At 45.7% G+C, this 26,589-nt stretch overlaps 1 pseudogene; it reads right to left on the bottom strand.

Moving 5' to 3' along the window:
• Window positions 1-15,637: 15,637 nt before the first annotated feature.
• On the bottom strand, window positions 15,638-17,854 carry LOC138556070 (protein lin-9 homolog; annotated as a pseudogene).
• Between the last annotated feature and the right edge of the window lie 8,735 nt (window positions 17,855-26,589).

Here is a 26,589-nt window from a genome sequence, read left to right as displayed (position 1 = left end):
AGTGCTGATTTGGACTGGTGGCTTCAGGTGGGAAAGGCAGCCCTCATGGACCTGGAAAATCACCTCATCCCTCCTGAAGTCACAAGTCACATCTTCCTTACCATAAGGGCAGGAAGTGTACACCAGGAATTTCCCCCCATGCCAGGTAGAGATCCTGTCTGGTGTTGTGTTGTCATCACTGTCACGGTCAAAACAGTCCTTGGGGATTGGTCCTAACTGTTCATTACCTAGATCAATGGAAAAATGTCGGTCATCAACCGCCATTGCAATAATGGTGCCTGCGGCTAGAGTGATACTCTTTAAGTCGCTGTTATCCACCACTATTGGAATGGTGTCATGTTCTACATTGACTAATGGTGTTGGGTTTACCCCCAACCCTTGCTCTTGGAGAGAAGCATTGAGATGAATATAAGCATCAGGGTTTTTCAATTTCTGTCCTCTTTTGACTTACACTTCCAGGGAGAATTGTCGGGTCCTTTCTGGGATGGTGACTTCCTCTCCCATCTGAATTTCAACTGCACAAGGTAGCAATTGAGCTGACCTAAATGCTTTCTCTGGATCATCAAAGCCCATGGGATTATCCGCTAATCAGGACTAAGCTTTGAAGTTTATTAGGTCCAAACTAATGGCAAAGAGGTTGAGAATATCACTGCCTAAGTAAAAGGCAGCAGTGACGTCTCGCACGACCCAACAATTATGAACTATGCTCTTGTTGCCTATGGAGATTTTGAGCATACACCTGCTTGGCAGGAGATGTTTGGAATTGGGTGTTTCCAGATCCATTTCCCATTTGTTTATGAGTCTAAATGTGGGAATGGCTGGATATTTTGGGAGTTGGCGGAACATGGCTTCGCTGATGAAGCGCTTACCATTGTTCACACACACTTGGGCAGAACAGAGTCCTTCCCTTCATTTAAATGAATTGGGATGAACAACCGCTCTCCAATTTGCTGAATATCAGCCAGGCTCTGAGCTGATTTCACATCTTTCTAGACTATAGGAGTGGGAATGTATGATTGTGGATTGGTAAAGAATTTCAGAGTGTTTCCTTCCAGTGTGAAATATCACCTTAAACTGGAAGGAAGGTTGATTTTCAGATATAGAGAGGACCCCCCATCACAAGACTGTTGTCCTACTGCTATTACTGTCATGTCTGGAATTTGGTTATTCTGGAAGTGAAATTCTACTTGGTCAGATTTTTGTTCAACCATGTGGCATGTGCCGTTTTAACTAACATGGTTGACACTCTGTTTCAATTTTATGGGTTGGCTAGTCTGGGTCCAGAGGACCTTGTTTACACAGTCTATTAGGGGTGACAACCTTCTCAGGAGGCCATTCTCCAGTAAACAAGGGGTGCCCCCTGGAGTCACTACTATGACCGGGTGTTTCACCTTGTGCGCCCAATTTTAATGTCCAAATCCCCAGTCCCCTCGACAGGAATTTCCTTCCCGTCAAAGTTCTGAAGTTTTCCAGGAAGAGAGGTGAAAGGAATTTGGTATTTCTCCCCCCTTCCAGAATTCAGTTCATCAAGGGCCTTTTGGACAGAAGGTTAGCTTGGGATCCAGTGTCCACCAGTGCCAAAATTGTACCCTGCCCCTGTACTTGAACCGGGGCATAGTATCTTCCCTCCTTCTCCGCAAGGGGGCACAGATAATGCAAATTTTTGGACAACTGGTGGGCTAGTTTTTTAGTTTTGGACATACCAAGAGAAGAGATTTGGGCAGAATTCTGGGGGAGTCTTGAGAATCTGAAAGAAAAAGTTGGCAACTAGAGATAGGAGAAGTTTTGGGTTCCCCTGGTTCCGATTCTGGGCCGCCCCCCCCCTTTTTGGAGGCAGTCACCAGGATGGGTTTGAACCAGGGGATTTTGATGTTGTTGGTTCGGGGATGGGATGATGGACGGCGCTAGCTCAGTCCCCACATCTACCCAGTCTGGATTTGAATCTCTTGGGACCCATTTTTCTTTGGGTGGCGCATCCCCATCTCTGAAGGAGAAGATCCTTTTCCCAGGATCCTCTGAGGATCCCTCTCCTTCAAATTGGAAGATTTTTACCTCCTCCTTAAAATGGGTCTGTTTGGGTCCTTTGTTTCTCCTACCCCCTCTCTGCTCCTTGGGTGGCAGGCTTTCAAGGGTAGGAGATTTTGTTTCCGGTTCCTGGGTTTCCAGGGGCTGTTTACAAGTGGGGAAGGAAGCTTCCTCCAAGGCTTTACATCCCCACCCCCCTTCCCCTTGTGCCTCCTCCCTGGGAACCGGTGAGTTATTGGGGTGCTGACCCCATCATTGTTCTGGAGCACCAGGTCCAGAGTTTGGGGCATTCTGTGCCGGCATGCCCATCTCAGGGTTCTGCTGAGCCCTCAGCATGCAACCCAGATCCTGTGCCATATTTTGGACCTGGTGCTCAAGCTGTGAAACCCGCTCAGGCTGATACAGGGTTCTTTTTTCTCCCCTGGGCTGATCCCAGGAAGGGTAGCTATCCCTTCTCTGGTAGTACCCCGGGTTGGGAAGATTTGGGTACCCCTCCACCCTTGGCCTCCCCTCTCCCGGATTAGGTTGTCTGGGCTCAGGAAAGTGGGGAAAGAAGGATGGATGATTTTGGGGTTGGAAGTTCTGTGGGTACCTGGGGAAAAAGTTCTGCCCAGGATTTGGGGAATTTCTGCCCTCCTGGGGGAAGTTAGGAGGGAATTTCCCTGGGTTAGGTGCTGGGTTGGATCCCCCCTTGGGCTGGAGGAGTCCACACATAACCCAGTATGGGTCGGTTTCCCTTGTAGCGGGGATTTACATAGTCAGCGGAGTGAGGGATACCATTGGTGGGACTACCTCCTGGACTCCCTGTCTGTGACTGGCCCGAGGGCCTTCTGGGCTTGGAATTATTCTGTGCAGGCAAGTTTTTAGGCCCCCCCATCTCCAAATCTAAAATGGGGGCAACCTTTACCTCTGCCACCTTAGCAGTGGCAGGGGTGCTGGTCGGTTTGGGGCTTTTTCTGCACCTCATAGATTCGGGTGGCCTGTTCAATGACCCAGTCTAGTGACCTTTTCTCATGAAAATCTCTCACTAGCTGGGTCATGATGTATTTTGGCAGCACATGGAAAAACGTATAAAAAAATTCTTTGCTGTCCGTGTGCACCCTTTTGGTAGTCTGCGCAAAGGCACGCTTCAACTCCTGCACAAATTCTTGGGGGGCCTGATCCTCCCCGCATTGGAAATTGTAGGCTGCCTTGCGTACCTCTTGGGGATTTCTATGAACAGAAAAGTGCTTTAAGATGGCCGCCCTGTATGTGGACCATCTTGATTTTGGTCCTCCAGCCCCGCAAAGAAACTGTCGTATTCTGGGGAGAATGTCCATTTTGCGTACTGAATGCAGCTACTGCTGTCTTTCAAATGGAAAGTCTCCATCATTTGCTCAAAGAGCTCTAAGTGTTCCCACACAGAATACTTGGCTTTTTTGTGATAAGGCGTGATGACACTCCTTATTGCCTTGATCTGTTTTAAGGGTTCCTTAAGCAAGGCCCTTTTTTGCCTTATTGGCCTTCTTGGTTTGGGTAACCCTGGTCCATTCATCCTCTGACTCAGAGGCACTGCTCCCAGAGGTGCCTGTCTGATCTTCCAGGTTTTCCTGGTTTCTGCGAGCCTGGGAATGCCTGGCGGAATGTGGGGACCTAGTCTCCTGGGTCCTGAGACGCTCAGAGGAGTCTTCTGATTCCTCCTTGCTCCCAGGATTTGATGGGTACCCCCCCACTGACCTAACTGGGCAGATGTTTTCAGGATGCCCTTAGTGGGCCTACTCTCCTGGGGTTCCCCACTAAATTGCACTGTATTTGGGCGCCCATACCCAGTTGCCCGCCCATCCATTCCTGGGAGGTACTGGCCTATGAGCCCCATACTTCTGACTGGATAGTAATCTGCCATCCCCGTGGCCCTGGGCTCATGTGTACCAGGGGACATGGGGTTGGCCGAGTCCAGGGACTGGGAGAGATGAAGGCTTCTGGTAATAGGGCTCCTGAGGTTATGCTCAGGTGTTTCCCTTTCCCAGCGAACCTCATCTCTATCAGCCCCTGCTCCCTGTTGCCATGCAAGAGCCTGAGCTTTCAGTTCCTCAATCAAGGTCTGACTAGACTCTATCAGTCTCTCTTGCATGGCTACCTGTCACTGGAGCTTATCATTGTGCTGACAGAGAGCCTCATTTTCTCTCTGTTCCTCCTGGTTTGTCTTGGAGTACTGGGCCAGTCTTTGCTGCAGGAGGGTTACCTCCTGAGTCCCGTCCCTACTGGCCTGATCCTTTCTTGCCAGAGCATCTTCCACCCTCCTGGTGTGCTCTAACAAGTTCTGATGCCCTTTTTGGAGGTCACCCAGTCCCTGGAGGGCCAGGTGATTTTCTTCCAGCTTCCCTTTTAAGTTACAGACTTCCTGGACTAAGGTATCCCTTTCCTGAGCAAGAGCCTGCCTCTGGGCCGCCAGGTCATCCCTCTGTCTTTGAAGGGCACCAGCTTTCTGGCGCTCTTCCTCAAATTCTGCCTTGGTGTCCAGGTCTTTCAGAAGTAATTTGTTGCACTCTGCCTTCTCTCTATCCAGGTGGCTTTGCAGGGTGACTACCTGCTCTGCGCATGCCCTATTGAAATCCAGTTGTTGCTCCAGATTTTTCTGGCTCGGCAGTAGGGAGTCCAAACCTTCTTGGTACTCCTTCTGCAAGGCCAGAATTCTGGTATCCTGGTCTGCCTTTTCCTGTTGCAGGATACCCATGTCCTCTTTTATTTTAATTAGATACTGCCTACTTTAGTTTTCTGACTCCTGGCTCCTCTGCAGCCTCTTCTCAGAAGAGTCCAGATCAGATTGGGCCTTCCCTAATGCCAACAGTTGCCTACTTGCCAGATCTTGGCCTTCAGCACATTTGTCCTGTATGGCTCCCATATACAAATATAAATATGCCGCTATCCTGGCAATCTTGTTGTGCTCATCCTTGGCCTTAGAGGACATATATAGTTCACTCAGAGGCACATGTAAGGGACCCTGATCTCTTCAGATATCTAACCCAGTTGCAGTGACCTGTTGTGTGATCGCCTGCAACCACGCATTCTGGTCCTGCTCAGTCCATTCAACTCTCACAAATAGCTTATGTAAAAGGTGCTTTCTAGCTATCTTGATGTCTACCAATGTCGCCATTCTGGAAATTGATTTCCTTCCTGACTTACAGAAGTTTTTTATTTTATTTTGCAAAACAAACCCTTTCCTTTTTAGGGGTGCTTTTACAGGGTAACACAGTGTGGTGGCACAACAGGATTTATGTATCCTATTAGTTAGCACACTATAATAAGCTGCACAAGTGGTAGACCTAATCCAGGAATCCCGGACGAGCCCCCAATCTGTAAGTGACTTCAATCCAAACTCACTGCTGTAAAAGAGCACAGAAAATGCAGAATAGCACTCTAGGTAGTTGAAAAGGGGTGATTAGTTAAGGAAATGCTGCAATGTCAATGTTCAATAAGAAAATGTCTTTCAAGAACAAGATTGAAAAGGGGGCTGGCTTTTAAGTCATTAAGATCCCAAAAGTGGACATGGAGGAAAGGACATCTTGACAGTACCTTTGTCTAGATCATTGGTGTTAAACAGCATTGAACGGGGCATCTGTGGGCTCTCCTAGCAATCGGTTTGAGTATGTGGCGTCAAATTGCATCTACACAGGCAGCGAGTCAGGTTTGAGAAAGGGCACTGTGCGGTTCAAGTGCATGTTTGATGAGGTGTAAGTGACTTCAATCCAGCACTCCAACTAAGTCAATGCTTAGTATGGGATGCCCAATTGAAGCCCTTATTTATATATTTTTATGTCAAAGTTCTTTAAATCTGGATGATGAACCCTTATATAACGCCTCTCTCTTTGAATCTCCCCAACCTCACTGAGCCAAGAAGTAGGTTTATTTTGCAAATTAAAAGGTTTATTTGAAGAAAGGAACAATAAATATATCACACTTTTATGAACGAAATAATATCTGAATAGCACAATTATGAATATGAACAGTGATCATCAATGGGTAATATTACGATATCAACAACCTCTTTAATCAGTTAGGAGTAGGAATAGAAAGGATAAGGTAGCAGAAAATACTTTATATGATTCAAGGAAATGCAAGGATGGGAAAATGCAACTCAGAAATAAACTTGATATGGTTTCAATCAAAAGACAATATAATCACTTTGTCCCCTGTGACTACTCACTCCCCCCACTATTCAATATAAAAAGATGAAAATGAGGGCACACAGGTTTCAGGAATACCATCAATAATGCAATTCAATCCCAATTCCCCCAGGAAGCTTAGAGAAAACAGGTATGATTTTGAAACAGGCAAAAATACTTTTGAATGTGATTGCAATGTAAGGGAAAATATGCTGAAATGATTTTAATTCACTAAAGGAGATTCAGGATAAGTGATAGTTACTTTGGATTGGTTCGGGTCAACACTAGCAATGATTCATGAATGATTATCAGATTGAAAACGAAATTCAGAGGTGGAAAACAAGAAGCAGCTATTTTGACAGGTGGTGAACTGGGGCTAAATATCAATTCGCAGCAACTTTTCCACGTGCGGGAAACGCGATTACAGAAAAACTAGTTTCTAGGACGTGCGGTTCAAAAGTTACAGTGGTTTTTGTGAAGGTAGATTTTTCAGAAATAAAGTCAAGATTCAAAATGACAGATTGCGCGTTACAGATTAGGAACCAATATGGACTTATACTAAGGGCTATGAAACTAGAAGATACCCAATGGGACAACCACCAGAAACAGGGCGCCTTCCCCTCTGATTGTTGTGCGTCAAGACATTTGAAAAAATAGCGCATAGATGATTATCGCTACAATTTATCAAGAATTATGTGGGGGAGAGGAGAATTTAGGATAGACAAAAAACATCCTATAATGCAGTTCTGGTTGGGTTGAAATGGTTGGAATAGGTTACTTTAAACTAAGAGATGACTATGGACAGTTCTAGACTAGATACTCACTCTTATGGCTTTGGAATGGAGTGGGTCCCGTCAAAGATCTAGTCAAGGGTTTGGCTGGGATTCTCTCTCGCCACCGGACAGTTCTCAGGCCCTGGGTTCTGCTCTCAACACTGCACTGAGGTCTGTGCAGCCTCTTGGACTGGATCTGATGGGTTCTAGATACAGCTCTGCTTTCTGGGTCTGGATTATGGTTCTAGCACAGAGTTCTTGGCTAAAATAGTAAAACAACACAGCCCGGCTGTTGAATGTGAGAGCCCCTTGGAAGTTTAGGGGTTAGAATCAGGTTGCAAAAGGTTCTGCAGTCCACTGAAAAAGGTTCAGCTTGTTGGTTAGGCCTCTCTTCTTCAAGGTTCTAGAGTTTGGTTCTAGAGTCTCTGTCTGGATATTGTCTGGATCTTCTTGCAGGATGCTTCACCAAGAAATCAGTTGAGTAGTGGAAAACTGTGCGTCCTATCTGTCCTCAGTAGTCCCTATTTATGTATTTCCAAAGTGGGTGGGGATTCTGATTCTCTATGCCCGACCCTCTAAAGATCTGATAGGTCAGAGGATTCCCTGTCCCCTGATTGGAGAAAGGAGCAGCGTGTCATCCTGTGTCATCATGTGTCATGTTTTTGGCTTAGGGGAAAGACCCTCCCCTTTTCTCTGTACAGTATATCTTATTTTTCATAAAAAACACATTTACAATATACACAACTTGTTAATATTACATACATTACATGCCAGATTAATTAAGGTACATTTCTGTTCAACTCTCATCTTCCTAAGAGCTTTGGTTCAGAAATGATAACTTTTTCACGCTTTTGGTGGGTTTCTCAATAATAATTCTGCACCAATTTTTAGACATGCATTCACGCCCCATCTGGGCACATTTCTGTAATTTGTCAGGTTCCTGGTATGAACACAGTAGCTACAATATGAATAAATTCCGGGGATCAGTCTCAGAACATCGCACGGATTCCAGCTTAGTCTTAAACTGTGAGTGAATTTTTCATTTTAACAATCTCAAAGTTTCACATTTTTGTCAGTTCAGTGCAATTTGTTATAAGCATTTTTCTAAAACATATATTTGCTGTGCTTTCTGAATCCACACAATGGTTTGTCTCCGCCTCCAAGGTCTGGGCTGACTCAGAGGTCACATGTCTTTCTTTCGTGGCAGCAGTTTGTTGTCAGTCACACCTGAATTAGCATTTTCTATTCAGCCCAAGGATTCCTTTGTCTGCACTGAGAGCAACAGGCCAGGGTGCCACTCCCAGTTCCTTTTGACACCAGCCTGTCAATCTCTTAGCCAAGGGCAGGGGGAAGTCTCCTTTGTCCAGGGAGAAGGTGTGGAATTCGTTTGAACACAGTGTGGGAAACTTTAACTCTTAACCCAAAGTCTAAAAATTGTCTTTTCTTATAATATAATTCTCATTTTTAACACCTACATCAAACAATTTCTTACTTCAAGCCTATTCAGAACATAGTTTTAAATTGCTTCCCCCTATTAGGCTTCTGATAGCAAGTTTTTCTTTGGCATAGTTTGGGCTCAATGTACAACTTTACACAAAATGGTTTTAAAATGCCGGCTTCTGGTAGAGGTGAGTAACGGTATTACACCAATTTTTGACAGGTTTCTTCCAGCAAGCAGTCCTCAAAAGTGGACTTTGTTCAGATATAGATACACTTCTGTGGACCTTATATTTATGTCGATTCTTGCGGGAGAATGATGTTGACCACCCAACAAGGAGGTTGGATCTTTTTGGGTGGTTTGTGAGCCATGATTTGTGCAAATTTGACACCAAATAAAAACAGATTTTTTTAAACCAGCTCTGTTTCTTTTGCAATGATTTTGCTCTGTGAGCAGTCAAATGATGGGTTTTAGCATTGGTCTCCTGTGTTACCACTGACATAGGCAAAAGTAGATGGTGGCCTATTTTTCAGGTTTTCACTGTGCACTTTCTGGTGATTTCTGGCAAGCAGCTTGCTTTCCGGCGGCCATTGTGATGTTTCTGCTGCCAGCAATGCACAGTGATGTTGCAGGGCTTGGATTAGTGGGGTAAGACATCCCACAGAGGTGTGGTTCGAAGGGTGTAATTGGTTTGTATCACCAGTCATTTCAGTTGGAGACCATGTAAGTGCTGGGTTGAGTTGATAAATGACAGAATTGCTTCCAATGGTTTGAGTTGATTTTCAACCCGGACCAAGGCAAGGTCAGGTTGGTTCAAGGTGGTGCCTGAATATATATTTTGTTTATTTAGTGTGTTTCAGTAAAAGACTTTCCACACAAATTATTAAAAAACATTTTAAAAATCATTACTTTCAGTTAGAAGATATTGACAAATCTAATAATCTCAATCCCTTTCTGCAATTTTTTATAACATCCTTTTTTTATGTATTGATTTATATTTATTTATAAGGTGCCGAAGACAGACCCGGAGGCATAGTGGCGCCAACAACAACATACAATACAAAAAACATAAAAACCAAAGTCATAAATCAGGAGAAACAGAAGACCAGGAAGCAGATCTCATTAAGTCAGAGATAAAGACCCACCTTAGCAAAACAGAAGTGTCTTAAATCCAGCTTTGAAAGCTTCCAAGGATTGGCACAAGCTCAAGTCTGGAGGAAGAGCATTCCAGATTCTTGTTGCCATGAGGCAAAAAGACCCCTGTGCCACTACCAAGTTTGGCCCCAGGCATTTGAACAAGACCCAAATAATTAGATCTCAATGTTCTTCGGAAGGGTATCCAGATGTGGCTAGATAGATAAGCCGGGCTTAATCCAAAAAGACATTTGTGAGTAATACGCATTAGTCGAAAAGTTATCCTGCTGGCCATCGGTAGCCAGTGTAATGCTTTCCTAGCTACGGAGACATGGTCACTCCTTTTCAATCCCATGACTGCTCTTACTGCATTATTTTGTTTGATCTGGAGACGCATCATGTCTCCTTTACCTATACCATGAAACAGACTGGAGCCATAATCTAATTTAGCTTCGATAATTGCCCTTGCGATTGTCGCTCAATTATTGGCCTCAGTCGTACCAACAGTTTAAAGTAGTAAGAAGTGGACAACACCAGAAAACTAAAATGAGCCTTCATGTTAAGCTTTTGGTCAATCACCATGCCCAAGACCTTCAGTTTCTGCAAGGTGGGAATAACACATCCGGCTATGCGCATGTCACTAAAATCCATCCCTAACTTCTTCAGGCGAGACGCTGTGCCCACAATCATAATTTTGGTTTTCCCATCATTCAAGGCCAACCCATTCTCCATGATCCAAGTGCGCATTATGGCATATACCCTGTTGATTGTCTCAGAGTCCTCAGTATGATTTCCTGATAGAGGGATTAGGCACTGAGTGTCATCAGCGTAGTTTGTGAAAAGAATCCCTCTGTCACTCAGTAATTTAAAGAGTGGAGCTGTAAACAGATTAAATAAAGCAGGGGACAGACATGACCCCTGCGGAACTACACAATCTATTTCTGCTTTATGGTCATCAATAAAGACTCTGGCCGTCCGATGAGACAAAAAGGACTCGATCCAGTTAGCTGCAGATGTAAGGAAGTGCATCACCTTTATCCCCAAACAGCAATTACATTAATCAATATCCCTGATTTAACCATAATATCATAATATATACAAATCTTTATATACAAACCTTTTACTTCACCTAGTCTTTTATAATGTTTCCTCTACCAACTAGCCAAAGCAAATTCATTTGGTGGAATCCTTAATCAGTTGCTCAGCTTCTTTCCAAATATCTCTCACAATACAAGCTAATATCATGGAGGCGCCTGCAATACAGTACGCCCAAAAGGCATTGTCTCCAGTAGTCACTAGGTGAGACACAAATTCCAAATATGCTGAGAATTCAATGCTTCTGCAGTGGCGAACTGGTGTTCGAGCCAAGGCAGCAATGGCGAAGAGCACAACTGGTGGGAAGTGGGTGCGAGCAGTGTGAAGAAGCAAGAGTGCCAAAAGCAGCACCACAGGTCCTGTCAGTTTAAATGGCTTTGAACGTTGTTCTAATGTGGTTCCAAGCTGTGTGAATGGGATTGCAGCTGCTCTTGGACTTCTGGTTGATGGGAGTCCCAAAACAGGGGTTCCAGGACTGGGTAAAGCCTTTAGTTCTGCACTCCCACTTGAGGGATCTTAGCAAACTCCTACAGGATATCCTTCACCTCGAATGAGGAGCCAAGTTCCAGTGCATCTAACATAGAGGCAGACCAGTAGTTAAACAGTAGTTAGGAAACAAAGCTCTCCTCTTCCTTCATCTCACTCTTGGAGGACTTTGGAATGGACCCGACTTCCAATAGAGGTACAGTGAATTTTCTCTTGTCTTCTTAAAGTCCACACATGAATCAAGTAAGGAGTGGGAGACCCGTTCCTTAAGAAAGCAATTTGCCAATGGATATTGGAAAGAAGCAAGACTATTGTAATCCCTGTTGCTCTAACAAGTGACCCTTGTCTTCTAGAAATAGACCCAGAATACATGGTCATGCAGTAAATGGAGGGAACAAGAAGAGAAAGAGCCCCAACAGAAACGAAAGGTGGTAGTGCCCTTTCATAGGTCCGCTGTTTCCTCTCTGGCTGGTCTTGCTCCGCACCTTTCACATGCCTGCTGACTTCAAAGACCCCCTGTACTGATGCAGGCCTTTGTTATGTGAGTACTCCCCTTTGAAGCAGAGTTACTAGAAGATCTCCTGATGAGAGCTCATGTGCCTCTGGCTGCTGCAACCCTTCCTCCAGGCAAATCAAAAGAAGACAGTATCCTGTCTATGGTCTCACTGCTGAAGTGGAGACAGCCAGGATGCCATGAATGCACACTGGTGTTCTGGGCTCATAATTCTGACATGTGTATGATATCACATTAGTCTGATTTTAATAACTGCATGATCTTATCAGTCACCATAAGCAGGTAAACCTTCTTTGTAGAGATTACTCTGCCTACAGACTGATAAGGCAGGAATTGTTGCATTTTAAATCTGAGAAACAGAATTTAAACGGCCACCTTTGGCTACAGTACCATTGGGTCTCAGAACGTGCCATGGATGCACATGTGATCTTTGAACCTGCTCTGTGCCAGTGTAGATCAAGTGCTGACGTTGTCAGGAGCCTAGTGCAACAAAGAAACCTGGATGCACTATATTTTTGGCATGGAGTTTCATGAAAAGGGGATCTGATTAGCAGACTCCCCTTTTCAAAACATAATTACATGCACCATTTTAAATGAATAAAACTCCAAAAAGCCAGATTGCATTCTGTTACAGCGAGAGAACATTGTCCTGTTCTCTCGCTAGCAAAGCAGCTGAGTGCCGAGCATAGGGTGAAAAATGAAGCAAATATCATCCCATTGTACCCCTTAATGTACTTTTCTAATACAAGCAGCACACATAGGGCCTGTTTCACAAGTCCTATGCATTCACAAAAGTCACACAGAAAGTCACTATTAATAGCATTCGCCTAAGTCCAGTCCACTAGCCCTAGGATGGTACATGTTCCCATTAGCTCCATTGCTCTACCAGTATGCGCGGTACGGTGGGGAAGTACAATTTCGTGAATAAAACAAACAGCACCATGCCATTAACTCTGTATATAAGTAGCAATATGAACCACGACTTCTGCGTTCAACTTTCAACAGGATTTACCTACAACCCCAGAATTTACTCCAGATGGCAGGCTCTAACATTCTCCCAATCTTCTCCGCAGCCTGTCCATCTAACGGTGACCCTGGAATGATCCGGACTATTTTAGACATGTCTTTATCGGGTAAATCTTCATGATAATCAAAGGCTTGAACACCACCATATTCCCCAATGCCCCTGTTCTTTCTCCATGGTCGGGGAGGGGGCTGCCCCTCTTGCCTCCCACCCAAGGGTTATTATCAATACTTTTTTTTATAGGATCATAGTTTCCCAATGCTTAAAGCAGGCTTGGGCCACACCTTCACTAAAGAAGCCAGCGCTTGCTTGTCCCATATGCTTCAACGATATGCCCATTAACAAGGCGCTTTGTTTCTTGAAACACCTGGGTAAGGCTACCACAATCCATCTGGGTGCATTTATTGAGGAACATGCTCTGCTGGGAAACTGAGAGTCTGGTTTTGCCCTGCCAAGTCAATCAAATTAATCATTCAATCAATCATTGTATTTGATCAGATTAAGCCATTTCAAGCATATAATCAAACGTGCAAATATATAATAACACATTACAAAGAATATAAATCACAAACAGCTTAAAAGGGTAAATATCAATTATAAAAATACAAAAAATAACAACTGCGAGGCCACAGTGTCAGTAAAAGCTATACTTAACAGTTAACTACAGCTTAGAATGTCCAAAGTTAGTAATAAGGCACCCATGTTGGTACCATGCTTTCCAAATAAAATATCCAACCACAAACACCACAATGGGGTTTGTGGTGGAAAGTACCCAGTAAAAGGCCTCTTGCAAATGTATTATCTTGGCTCCCCTTAATAAAGGTCTAAGAGATGCCTCTCCTAATTGCAAGAAATGTTTACATAAAAAGAGGAAGTGAGGCATTGTTTCCTTCCCCTGTGCGCAGGAACCAAGACAGTCCTTCCCTCCGCTACCACTTACCCCATGTTTTGCCCTTGCCTACTTCTATACATTTCAAACTCTTGGAGCTGACAAGCTAGCTAGCTTAGTAAACCCAGTTCTCTGCCTGTGTTAGGGCCCCCTTGAGGTCCGTTCAAATCCAAATCACAACCACTCACCAACTACATTTAGTGCCATGCTTTTTCAAGTCTAGTTATTGCCGTCACAGTAAAGCTTTGCTCTAAATCAAACCTTACGTCCCCGAGTTCTTCTCTCATGCTTACTGATGACTAACCACAGTTCGGAAACACTCACCCATACTACCACAACAATATTCCCCCTTTTGAATTAGTTTTATGTTCCAATCCCTCTTTCCTCATCCACAACCATCCTCTTTTCTGTCAGCAGACCAGAGTTTGATGACACCCAGGTGGGGGCTTCATCAGTACCTTTATTTCAGAGACATAAACACCATAAAAGCAAAAGTGGGGTCACCATAGGCCACTTTGGATAAGCCCAAGCCCCTTCTGCTTCTATAACAAAGGTATTTGCCTATATCAGAGAACATTTGCCTTGATGCAAGTCCAATTGACACTAGGGATAAAAAAAATAACTATTTGTTGCATTGTATTGTATTTGGTTATTTATATAGCGCTCTTTCCCCATTTGTATGGCCTCAATGCGTTGAATACATTTTTGCACTAGAGTAAATTTGCACTAGTCTAAGGACTAGGACGCACATTGCCCTGTTGCCAAAATGTATTGAAAGAATTAGGCCTGATTTACAAAAGCGTTGACATTGACATAGCTTTTTTAAATCAGGCCCTAAATGCTTTACACTATGGCAATTTTTCACTTGCGCAAATTGCACTTTCACTGGTGCAAATGTTCTGTTATACATAGGTGTCTCTGTTTCCTGCTTTAGTCTGGCTTATCGGGAGTGTCCAATGCCTTGCTTTTTTTTTTCATTAACATAACAGGTTTATGCAAATACAAATTCTGCGCTAAGAGTTTGCAGTGGCACAATACCAACAAAAGGATACATGAGCCTTTCTTTTAAAATATACAACATTTTCAAATTGAAAATAATTCCATTTAAAATTGTCTTTATACATTAACATATAAAAGGCCCCATCACATGAGGCATCTAAAAGAATTGAAAGCACCTCCCTACAGCTTACACTGAAGTCTTTAATACTCTATATTAAAACAAACAATCCAACACATTTTATTTTACAAGATGGACATTCCAGAATATACTCTTCGCAGGTGTGTACAATTATTTCAGTTCGGGCGCAGGTTGTCCTAGTTCTGATATGTTTACATATAAAAAGCACTTCCATCGTCCCATTTGGTTGAAGAATTATGGGCGATAGCGACCTGCCATTTAAGCATAGAACGTGTGCAAAGAAAGATCATTGTTTCCATTTCCAAGTCTCTGGCATAACTGTAGCGAGGAGGAAAACAAATTCGAGAATGGTTGGCCCTGGAGGGCAAGGGCAATGAGAAACAACTACATCTTAAAAAGTTGCTGGTGTCATTGGGGTATCCTGGCTATTCTTCAATAGCCAACATTGCAATACTCCTTTGCGAGATGTGACAAGTAGCAGATTATCAGACGTGCAGATAACCGCTGCTTATACGAGTGTTATCCACTGGATATAGTCATTATTTCTCCTCGGCCTATTGCTGAGCTGTTTTTCCAAAATCAGCACTGCACATTCAGTGCCCATTGACATTACTGTGCTGCCCACTGCTGGCCTTGGACAGGAAGTAAATTTGATTTAGCAGCTGTTGCGCAAGCACAGCCTTTCCTGGTCTCACCCGTATCCACACCACAGCAAAAGGCGTCTCCAAGCTGACTTCCCTTTTCATCTGAAATCCACACGTTGGTATGAACGCCAGCACACCATCATGAATAAAACAAAGTACCTGCTAAAAGCGGTAGGCATACCACTGCAAAATGAAGGGACTCTAGTCAATGAGAGCGTAATGCTTAGTCAGAAATTCAAATTTCTTTCAAAGAAAAGGAGGAAAGCCAAGGAAATGGAGACCTTTGAGATGTGTACCATTTCTCCTTCTCAACCCTGACTGGTGTCAGAAGCCTCTTTAAGGACCTGGATTTTCCCCAGAGAATGTCCTGCACAATTGCAACGATGAAGTCTGTCCTTTCAGTCTCTGTTGGTGTTATTAGCTGCAAAGGCATGCACATTTCCCATCTGACACAGGCCACTCGGAATATGTGCCATTTGGATCTCAACGTTATTCTGGAAACATCTGATATTGGATGCATCTATCGAGCTCTTGATGTCATTTATTGAATCATTAAGAGATTTGAATTCAAACGAGTTCAGATCACCTCCCTTGGCTAAACATTTTATCTGTAAAGGTATTGCTGTAAGTCTAGAGATGAGATCTGTCAGACCTTCATTTTCCACACAAGGCCGGCCCGTTACTTGTGTTTGCTTGCCTGACCATCTCCTGTGCTTCCTCTTCACACCGCTGCCTCATATCTGTTGGCTGGTCAGCAGGCTGAAGGCCTTGGTCTGGAGCAAGCTCATAGCAGTACTGTTGAACCTTGTGCAGAACTTTGTTGAAGTCCTTGTTTAATTGTTCAAGATCCAGCACAATAGTTGCATATCTCCTTTGATATTCAATTCCAATGGGTATGGAATAGGATTTCAGTTTCTCTGCTTCTGTGTTCATCTCCTTCGATTGCCTGATGTGCTCCTTTTTTATCATTAGAATTTTTGACAGTCTAGTCACTTGAATTAGAAACTCTACTGGAAAACCACCAATTGTTTCACTGTCTGAACCAGGATTCTGAAAGGGTCACTATCCGCAATTGGGGAATCAGCTGTAGGCGAATAATTTAACCGAGGAGGGGTCATAAAAAACCAGACAGGCTGCTGTTTTTGCCCATAGGCAGAAATAGGCATAGTTTCATGAGGTTCATTGCTAAGCACTTCATAATAAGGCACTGGCCCTCATTACGACCCTGGCGGATTTTTACCGCCATCGACGGACTTTCCGGCCATGGCGCAAAGTCCCTTTACGCCATGGCGGATGGCGGACTTACCGCCCCATTCCGAGGTCGGCGGGGCGGTAAGTCCCCATTGACCCATTTACCCTTCCCCATTCCCATTTCGGCCCCATAGGGTATAATGGGAGTGGGGAAGGAGTTAATTACGCCACCGTAAAATACGGTGGCGTAATTAACACCAAGGTCCCAGAGCGCCATGGATTTTTCCGCCCGCAAAAAGCGGGCGGAAAAATGACCATGGCGCTCCGGGAACTCGTAGTTGGCGGTAAGGGGTCGGCAAAGCTAACGCTGGCGCAGACCCCTTAGCGCCAGGGTCGTAATGAGGGCCACTGTGTGTGTTCTAAGTCCTGACCGGTCGAACGTTACTCTATATGTGGAATTTAAGGTGTCGACAGCGTCTGTCTGCCCGGTAAATAGGCCATCATGGAGACCACGTAACCGAGCTGTGACTTTTGTCCCCATAACCCGAGGGAGGGGGATCTCTTCAGGAAGATCTTTGAACTGGGAGACATTTGCCACTTTTCGCTGTTGTAAAAGGCACATTTTTTATCGTGTTTGTTTGAAGGCTGACCTCTCCTCTTCAAAGAACGCAGATGAACATTGTTGTGGTTTTCCCATTAACCTGTCTGATTTTGCCCCATTCCACTCTAGACAATTTTCTTGTTTTAAGATTTGGAAAAGACTCTTTCAGACAGGCACAGAAATCGTTATCGCCTTCAAATAGTGGCTTGTCTATATTGGAGTAAAACCACTCATAAATACACCATTTGTGTGCTTTCGGAAGTTTGAGATGGTTTCGTAATCTTAAGCCGATTTTCTGTGAGGTTTTCTTGTCTCGTGTTGGCATTGATGGTGTTTGTTTCTGGGGGACCAAGGCAGACTTCGGGTTTCTTTTTGTGACCTGATGTTCATTTGACTTTCTTCTTCTTCACAAAAAAGCCGTCTTCGTTTCCTTGTTCTGAACGGCATTTCCATAGTAGAGCCAGGGTTGCTGCCTTTCCCCGTGGGCGTTTTCTGTGGTGAAGTATAGCTATCATTCCAGGTATTGGACAAGTTTCCTTCTGTAATCAACACATTGCAGAAATGCATTGAGGACTCAATGATAACCTTTTAAACTGACAAGTGCTCGGATGGAAGAATCTTCCTCCGCGTCCAGGTCCGCCCCGTCCTCCTCCTCCTGCACCCGGGCCCCCTCTTGGGCGACGCGGATCCGCTTCATGGGCCGGGGACGAAGCCGCCTCTGTTGTGTTTGAACTCGTATCCCATCGCCGCCATTTGGAATCCCGCGTCTCGAGATCGCGCCGGAATGACTTGCTTGACAGTTCGCGCCCCCCCCAACACTTCCGTTCAATCTCAGTGCGCATGGCTACTAGTGTCATGCAAATGAGTCGGAAAGATAGATAGATAATTACGGTAAATAGCCATTTCGCAAAAATAGAAATAAATCGTTTGAAAAATAATAACAGGTGGGTTAATGTATGTTTATTTCGAACAACACACGGCTATCTTCCCTCCGCTCAAAGGGACATGGGAAAGCATAATTAAAACAATAAAATAATATGAAATATCACATTCAAGTCAATATAATACAACAACTGCGTTTTTACACACCAGTTTGTTGACTATTAAAGCAATACGTATGGTTCAGTTCATCTATGGACTATAAAACTGAAACATACGTTGGCGTTCACAGTCAGGTGTGGGGGGTATGAGGGGAGTGGGGGCGCGGGCCGGAGGTTGGAGCGAGCCCAGCGGTTTCACTTCTTAAGTAACGAATAAGGCCCCAGGGCCTTTCCTGCAGAAAGTCTCGAGTATAATCCATAAAATACCCCTCTGTCGCAGCTACAATGCGTTTTTTGTGAAGACGCGAACGTAGGCCGTTGGTATTGTTGTTGGCGCGGGAAGAGAGGAATTGTCCTGATTGATACAGGGCCTTTGGTTAAATTGGATTTCACAGGAAATGGGAACGCCTGATCTCACCAGCAGCGCCATGATAAAAGGCCTCCACTGCTAAACGCAGACTTCCTCGGTTCCAGCAAAGCAGAACGTGCGCCTATTATGCACTTTTTATGATATCCTAGGCTGGCTGTAGGATATTAGCGCATTAAGTCAAGCTCTAATGAATTACAGCCTTCACTCGCGTTGTTTGCACAGGGCAGGCTCTAATTATTCACCATGCTTTCAGGAAAGTTGCCGTCTCGTGATGATATTCTGCCCGACTGAAAACCATGTAGAAATATAGGTATCTCAGTATAGTTTAAAAAAAGAAAAACAAGAGTAGCATATTAGTCTTTGCATATTTGCTAGCCAGCCGAGCAGGTTTGTGGGTTTAGTGCGGGCTGTTGAGTAGTAGTAGATTTCAGGCGGAGGACTGTTCAGTGACCAGGATTGACAGGGGTTGTGGAGCCTCATGTTAAGGGAGCAGAGTAAATGGGGGCCATGAGTGAAACAGTTATGAACTTTGGATTTTAAGTAGTTTGTTTTATGTGGGAGTTGTGTGTTTAGGGCTCTTGCTTTGGCTGAAAGCAACCTGGTTGCCTCACTAGCTTTTGTTGACATAAGGTAGTTTGCCCAGCATCGCTCAATTCATTTTTGTGGGAATTTCACTGCCCCCTTTTGGCTGCTTGCCTCCCAACCATCCACTAGCTTTCAACGTCCAAAATAAAACACTATTTCCTTTCCTTTCCAAAATCTTCCATCCCTCCTTTCTTCTTCGCACCCCCTTCAGCCCTCGCATATCTCTCCACCTTTCATTTAATACGATATGATAGGTTATTTATAACGCGCTTAATACCCAGAGGTTTCTAAGCACAGACCCGGGGATCGAACCTGTGTTGCCCTTTGCCGTCTTGCTTCCAAGGCGAGCACTTTTCCCCTGAGCTTTTCTCCCTCCACCCCTTGCTCTTTCCAACCACTACCATCCCCATAGTGCAAACTGCCTACGCCTCAGCGTGAAGAATGACAAGTGCACACTGCGGACACCCAAGGAGGATTCTTGGAGGTGAATCCCGAATAATCATGTCCTAAGAAAAAGGAGGGGTCAGACCGCTTGTTCTAGATAGATGCATTCATTAAGCAGGAAAACATGTTACAAAACCAAAGCAATCTAGTGATACAGAGAAGAAAGAAAAGCAGGGTGTCCACAGATCTACCAATGTCCCCTTCCCATCTGCTCCCCTCTTTCTCTTTCTCTTCCACCTACACCCCCTCACCTTCCACCCGCCCATTATCTTCCATCGGCCCCCCGCTGAACACCATCCCAATGCACCAGTCTCTCATGCAGTGCAAGAACCCCCACGTGGTCTAAACCTGACAGGGCAAAGCATGGACAATGACTCCTTTACTTTACTTTTAAAATGTATACTGCGCAGCTAAGGACACGGAGGTTTATGGGTGCAACTGACACAAAAGACGGAACATGTAACATAATGCACGCCTAATGGGAGTAAGGTTATCACTACATCCCAAAAAGGAAGATACTACAGTTACTTAAATCGATATGTTTTCAGTTTCGTCTTGAAGTTTTCGATCAAGCTGATCTTTCTGAGCTCTTCCGGGAGGGAGTTCCAGACCATAGGAGATGCTGCATAGAAAGCGCCCTGTTTAACTTGGGTGAGTGAACATCTGGGCTCTTTTAACTGTAGTGTGTCATTTGATCAGGGCATTCTTATATTGGTCTTTACAGACAAAGCCACTATCAGATAAGAAGGCCCAGTGTGCATGACGCTTTTGTGCACCATAATCAGTAGGCAGAGCTTAATCCTTTCTTCAATGGGTAACCAATGCACGTGTCTTCTTGCCTTGGGTACGTGATCACTAATCCTGAGCCCTGCAATTGCTCCGACTGCACTATTCTGTATGACCTGGAGTCTGGCATAAACTTGTTGATACATATAAAAAGACTACTAGAGTAATCTATCTTGGACCCAATAATAGCTCTTGCAATTATTTTGCGATTAGCTTTTGAAATGAAAGGGCGGATTTGAGTGAGTAGTTTTCTATAGTATGCCAATAATGACACAGACAGCTCACTTGTGCCTTCATGCTGAGATGTTGGTCCAGGACAATCCCTAAGGTGTTAACCTTGGTTTTGATTTAAAGATCATACTCTGCAATACTGAACTTTTTATAATTGTCCCCTAACTTTTTAATTTTATTTGGTGTTCTTACAACCATGAGTTCTGTTGTTTCCTTATTTAGTGCAAGACCATTCTTCACCATCCATGCTTCAATGATATCATAGTCCTCACTCAGTCTCTATGTGTCTTGCTCGTAATGGGATGACAAATTGCGTGCCGTCAGCATAGTTGGTGAATTCGATGCATTTTGTGTCTAATAACTCAAAAAGAGGGACAGTGAAAAAACTATACAGGGATGGCGATAAGCAGGCACCCGTTGGCACGCCAAACTGCATGGGAGTTGGGGTGCTTACGCTAGATTGTTACACACGCTCAGCATTCTATTTCCCAAAAAAGATTGTATCCATGCTGAGGCGGCTTCAGAGAAAGTCGCCACCTCCTTCCACCTGGTGACTAGCATACCATGATCCACCAGGTCAAAGGTGGCCCACAAGTCCAATAGCATCAAGACAGCTGTCCCCCCTTGTCCATGCTATGCAATAAGTTGGACTTGAGGTCCAACAAAGCTGCTACCATACCATGACCTTGTCTGAAACCAGATTGTTGCTCGTGTAAAACCTCACGATTATTAAAAAATTCTAAAATCTGAATATAAGAGACGCAGTCCAAAATCTTAAGTAAAAAAGGAGTATCAGTGCATGGGCCTGTAGTTTAATGCTTCAAAGAAAAACAGGCCAGTTTTTTTTAACAAAGGGGTAATCTAGGCAGATTTTAAATGATCCGGAACATGGCTTTTCAAAAACGAGGTATTAACAAATTTAGTAAGAACTTCAATCATGATGTAAGAACATGCTTTAAAAGTCTCTGCTGGACAAGAATCCCCCTTACCTTTGGTTGTTCTCAATTTACCAATCATTTCAGACAATTCTGTCTGTGTTATGGGACGAAAGTTAAAAACAGTTTCTCCTAATGTGTGATTCGACAGAAGCTGCCTCTGTCTTGTTTGCCTCAATGTTATGTTTAATCTTGTCTAGTTTATTCAACATAGCATCTTGGATAGATGAGCACCATTCTGCATTTTTATGGGCAGATCATCCGCTGGGCACAGAGTTTCTAGTTCCTTTAAGATTTTAAACAGTTTTTTAGATTCACGTTGTGCTTCATGGATCCTATGAATCAGCATATTTCTTGTAGCCTCTATAATAGCCTTTTTAAAGACTTAAGAGGCTTCTTCATAGCCTTGTCTATCACCCTCCAATTTCGAGTATCTCCAGTTATAACAGTGTTTATTTTTCTTTGATTTAAGGCTCTGTAGTTCTGGTGTAAACCAGCTAATTAATTTCCTGATAGGAATTTGATTAGTTCTTATAGGTACAAAGACATTGAATGTTTTTTGTAAGGTGCCCTGGATTTCCTCACTCATTTTGTCTGCGCTATCTAAAATCTCAACCTTTGTGGCTAGTGGCAACAGCCATTTCTTCATAGCTTCTGTTGTGAGTTTCGTGATATTTCTCATAGGTTTATGCTTTCTCATTATTTTGATGTTTTTATCTGAGCTTCAACTAGAACCTTCAGATGAATGAGGAAGTGATCTGACCAAGGACACAGTCTTACAATTAGGTCGCTCATAGGTACATTGTGTGAGGCAATCCAGTCCAAGACATTTCTCTTAATATGTGTAGGGTCTCTAAAAAGCAGGAGGAAGCCTAGATTGCTAAAGGATTTTTCAAGGCTTTGGGCCACTAGATCTTTTTTGCAGCCCAGCCATAAGTTCATGTCTCCCAGGACCAGTGCTTTAATGTTAGGTTTGAGGATTGAGAGCAGCAGGTTACTCAAATGTTGAGGAAAGTCCTTCATAACATTAGGAGGTCTGTAAAATAATATCATGTTTATAGTGATTTCTGGGTTTGTACTGATTTTAAAGTGAAGCAATTCTGATCCACTAATACAAGCCATATCGACTTCCCAAATATCTAACATACTCTTAAAAATGGCTGCCACTCCCCTTCGATTGATGAACCACAATACTCCAGCCACCTCATCCACCTCATCTTCAGCACACTCCAAAAAATGCCTCTTTACTCTGACCATTCCCAGCAGGTACAAATAATTGGTTTGACGAAGTGGCATCTTATTATAAAAGCTAGACCCCCCATGATGAAGCAGCATGATATTGCACACTTCTAAACAACAAATGCTCCTTTGCATGGGGAATATATTTGGATGCTATTAATGTTATATGTAGAGCAACATTATAGTTTATGAATCCATGAGCAAGATTTTTTTTAGTATGCTACACTGCAAAGGGAATCACTTCTAGGGACTCCTAATGTGTCAGATAAGACAAAGTGAGATTACAAGATGTGCCAGGAACACACACTTTAGTTAAGTGGTAAAGCTGGTATTTTAGCCGGTCTTAAATGTAGACATTTAACCACATAACCTCTGAGCTCTAGTTGGTGCCAGTAAATAATTAATTATAAAAACATGTTGAGCAAAAGGAATGTGACTGTATCTTTATTTTTCACATCCTTAATGGAAAAGTACACATTTTACCATGTAGAGTAATGTGAGCCAAAACAAAGCCCACTGCAGGTTTTAAACTGTACTTTCAAGACCTACAGACACAACGTGAACGATAATCCATGATATGGTCACCTGCTGCTAGTCTTTGTTTTGCACATGTTGCAGCATGTTATGCACAGCCTTCATTTAGAAGCCCCCAAGAATCACACCTTTAATGTCACAGGGGATACTCAGTACCAGCAAGCCAATACCCCCTTGCCCCCCTTACAGGACTCACTCCTTTGTCTGTGTCCATCTCCCAATATTTCTTTCCAATTGTAAGTGGTCTGATGACAGGTGTTGAAAGATCATTCATAGACCTCCATGAGGGACCGTGTGCATCTCTGTTTCTGTCTTTGCGCTGAATACACAAAACGAAAAGGCTGGACTTAAGTGGCTCATTTTAGCTCATGTGCTTCTCTCCAAGCTGCTGTTGTTATTTCTGACTGAAGCTGCCCGCTGGACTGATTTCCCTGGCAGGGGGGCCCATTCTGCTTTTGCCCTTATACACTATCTAAATCTGCCTCTGATGGCAAACCTTCGGATCATAGGTGCAGTTCACTGCAGGGCAATTTCTGAATTTATTTATCCTTTGCTGTCGATAAATGAATTAGTGTTGACTTGGGCAATAGCAACACATGTTTCTCACAGTGCAGTAAAAGGGCAAAAATGGTGGCAGCAAACATTATCAGGGTAATTCATAGAATTTCGCAGAAAAGTGTCGCAAGCGGCTGGCGCAGAGTGTCCGCGTGCGATTGTCTGCGCCAGGCACGTGCGCTAAAACCGATTTCCGCGAACAGCGTATTCATGGATTTTAGGCTCCCAAACCAGCCGTGGCGCAGAGAATCGCAGCGACCCTGCAGCAGCGCCAGTAACGCCCCCAAGAACGCCCTCGCGCAAGGAAAAGCCATCCAAATCGCTAAATCATCGCAAAGGGCTGCGCTAACCCTGGACCAGTTCACCGGGCTGGCAAACAGCAAACGCCAAGCGTGGAACGCGTATTGCAGGGGTGCGCGGGAAGTTCCACACGCGATAGTCCCAGTGCGAGCAGGGTACGTGTATTTCAGGGGTGCGCGGGAAGTTACACATGCGATTGGCCCAGTGCGAGCAGGGTACGTGTATTTCAGGGGTGCGCGGGAAGTAACACACGCGATTGGGCCAGTGCGAGCAAGGCATGTGTATTACAGGGGTGCGCGGGAAGTTCCACACGCGATTTCAGCAGGGTACGTGTATTACAGGGGTGCGCGGGAAGTTCCACACGCGATTGGCCCAGTGCAAGCAGGGTACGTGTATTTCAGGGGTGCGCGGGAAGTAACACACGCGATTGGGCCAGTGCGAGCAAGGCATGTGTATTACAGGGGTGCGCGGGAAGTTCCACACGCGATTTCAGCAGGGTACGTGTATTACAGGGGTGCGCGGGAAGTTCCACACGCGATTGGCCCAGTGCGAGCAAGGCATGTGTATTACAGGGGTGCGCAGGAAGTTCCACACGCGATTTCAGCAGGGTACGTGCATTTCAGGGGTGCGCGGGAAGTTCCACACGCGATTGGCCAGTGCGAGCAGGGTACGTGTATTTCAGGGGTGCGCGGGAAGCAACACACGCGATTGGGCCAGTGCGAGCAAGGCATGTGTATTACAGGGGTGCGCGGGAAGTTCCACACGCGATTTCAGCAGGGTACGTGTATTTCAGGGGTGCGCGGGAAGTTCCACACGCGATTGGCCCAGTGCGAGCAGGGTACGTGTATTTCAGTGGTGCGCGGGAAGTAACACACGCGATTGGGCCAGTGCGAGCAAGGCATGTGTATTACAGGGGTGCGCGGGAAGTTCCACACGCGATTTCAGCAGGGTACGTGTATTTCAGGGGTGCGCGGGAAGTTCCACACGCGATTGGCCCAGTGCGAGCAGGGTACGTGTATTTCAGGGGTGCGCGGGAAGTTACACACGCGATTGGGCCAGTGCGAGCAAGGCATGTGTATTACAGGGGTGCGCGGGAAGTTCCACACGCGAGAGTCCCAGTGCGAGCAGGGTACGTGTATTTCAGGGGTGCGCGGGAAGTCCCACACGCCATTTCAGCAGGGTACGTGTATTTCAGGGGTTCTGGGGAGTACCACACGTGAATTGGCCATGTGGGCCCTCCCAGGTGTACGCTCCACAACCTCCACGGACCCTGCAGGCAGCCCACACCACGGGGGACTACCCTGCACCCATGCTCATGTCCCGCAGGCAGCCCATCCACCATGGGCATGCCCCTCAGCCAACCCACATGTCACCTTGCACTACTGATCAACAATGCATGTCTACCACCACCCCCACCCCCCTGCCACCATGGGCAGACTACACCAGGCTCCCACTCATGTCACCCACCACCCCCACCCCCCTGCCACCATGGGCAGACTACACCAGGCCCCCACTCATGTCTCCCACCACCCCCACCCCCCAGGGTCACCCTCCACCAGGCCCCCACTCATGTCTCCCACCACCCCCACCCCCCTGCCACCATGGGCATCCTCCACCAGGCCCCCACTCATGTCTCCCACCACCCCCACCCCCCTGCCACCATGGGCAGACTACACCAGGCCCCCACTCATGTCTCCCACCACCCCCACCCCCCTGCCACCATGGGCAGATTACACCAGGCCCCCACTCATGTCACCCACCACCCTCACCCCCCTGCCACCATGGGCAGACTCCACCAGGCCCCCACTCATGTCACCCACCACCCCCACCCCCCTGGCACCATGGGCAGACTACACCAGGCTCCCACTCATGTCTCCCACCACCCCCACCCCCCAGCCACCAGGGTCACCCTCCACCAGGCCCCCACTCATGTCACCCACCACCCCCACCCCCCTGCCCCATGGGCAGACTACACCAGGCCCCCACTCATGTCTCCCACCACCCCCACCCCCCAGCCACCAGGGTCACCCTCCACCAGGCCCCCACTCATGTCACCCACCCCCCCCACCCCCCAGCAGTGCAGGGGCAGCCTCCACCAGGCCCCCACTCATGTCTACCACCACCCCCACACCCCAGCAGTGCAGGGCCAGCCTCCACCAGGCCCCCACTCATGTCACCCACCACCCCCACCCCCTGCCACCATGGGCAGACTACACCAGGCCCCCACTCATGTCACCCACCACCCCCACCCCCCTGCCACCATGGGCAGACTACACCAGGCCCCCACTCATGTCACCCACCACCCCCACCCCCCTGCCACCATGGGCATCCTCCACCAGGCCCCCACTCATGTCTCCCACCACCCCCACCCCCAGGGTCACCCTCCACCAGGCCCCCACTCATGTCTCCCACCACCCCCACCCCCCTGCCACCATGGGCATCCTCCACCAGGCCCCCACTCATGTCTCCCACCACC

Source organism: Ambystoma mexicanum, chromosome 1q (genome assembly GCF_040938575.1).
Source record: "Ambystoma mexicanum isolate Mex_15411 chromosome 1q, UKY_AmexF1_1, whole genome shotgun sequence".
NCBI lineage: Eukaryota > Metazoa > Chordata > Amphibia > Caudata > Ambystomatidae > Ambystoma > Ambystoma mexicanum.
Note: the sequence above shows the minus strand (reverse complement) of the source record. Positions and strands in the feature narration are given on the sequence as shown.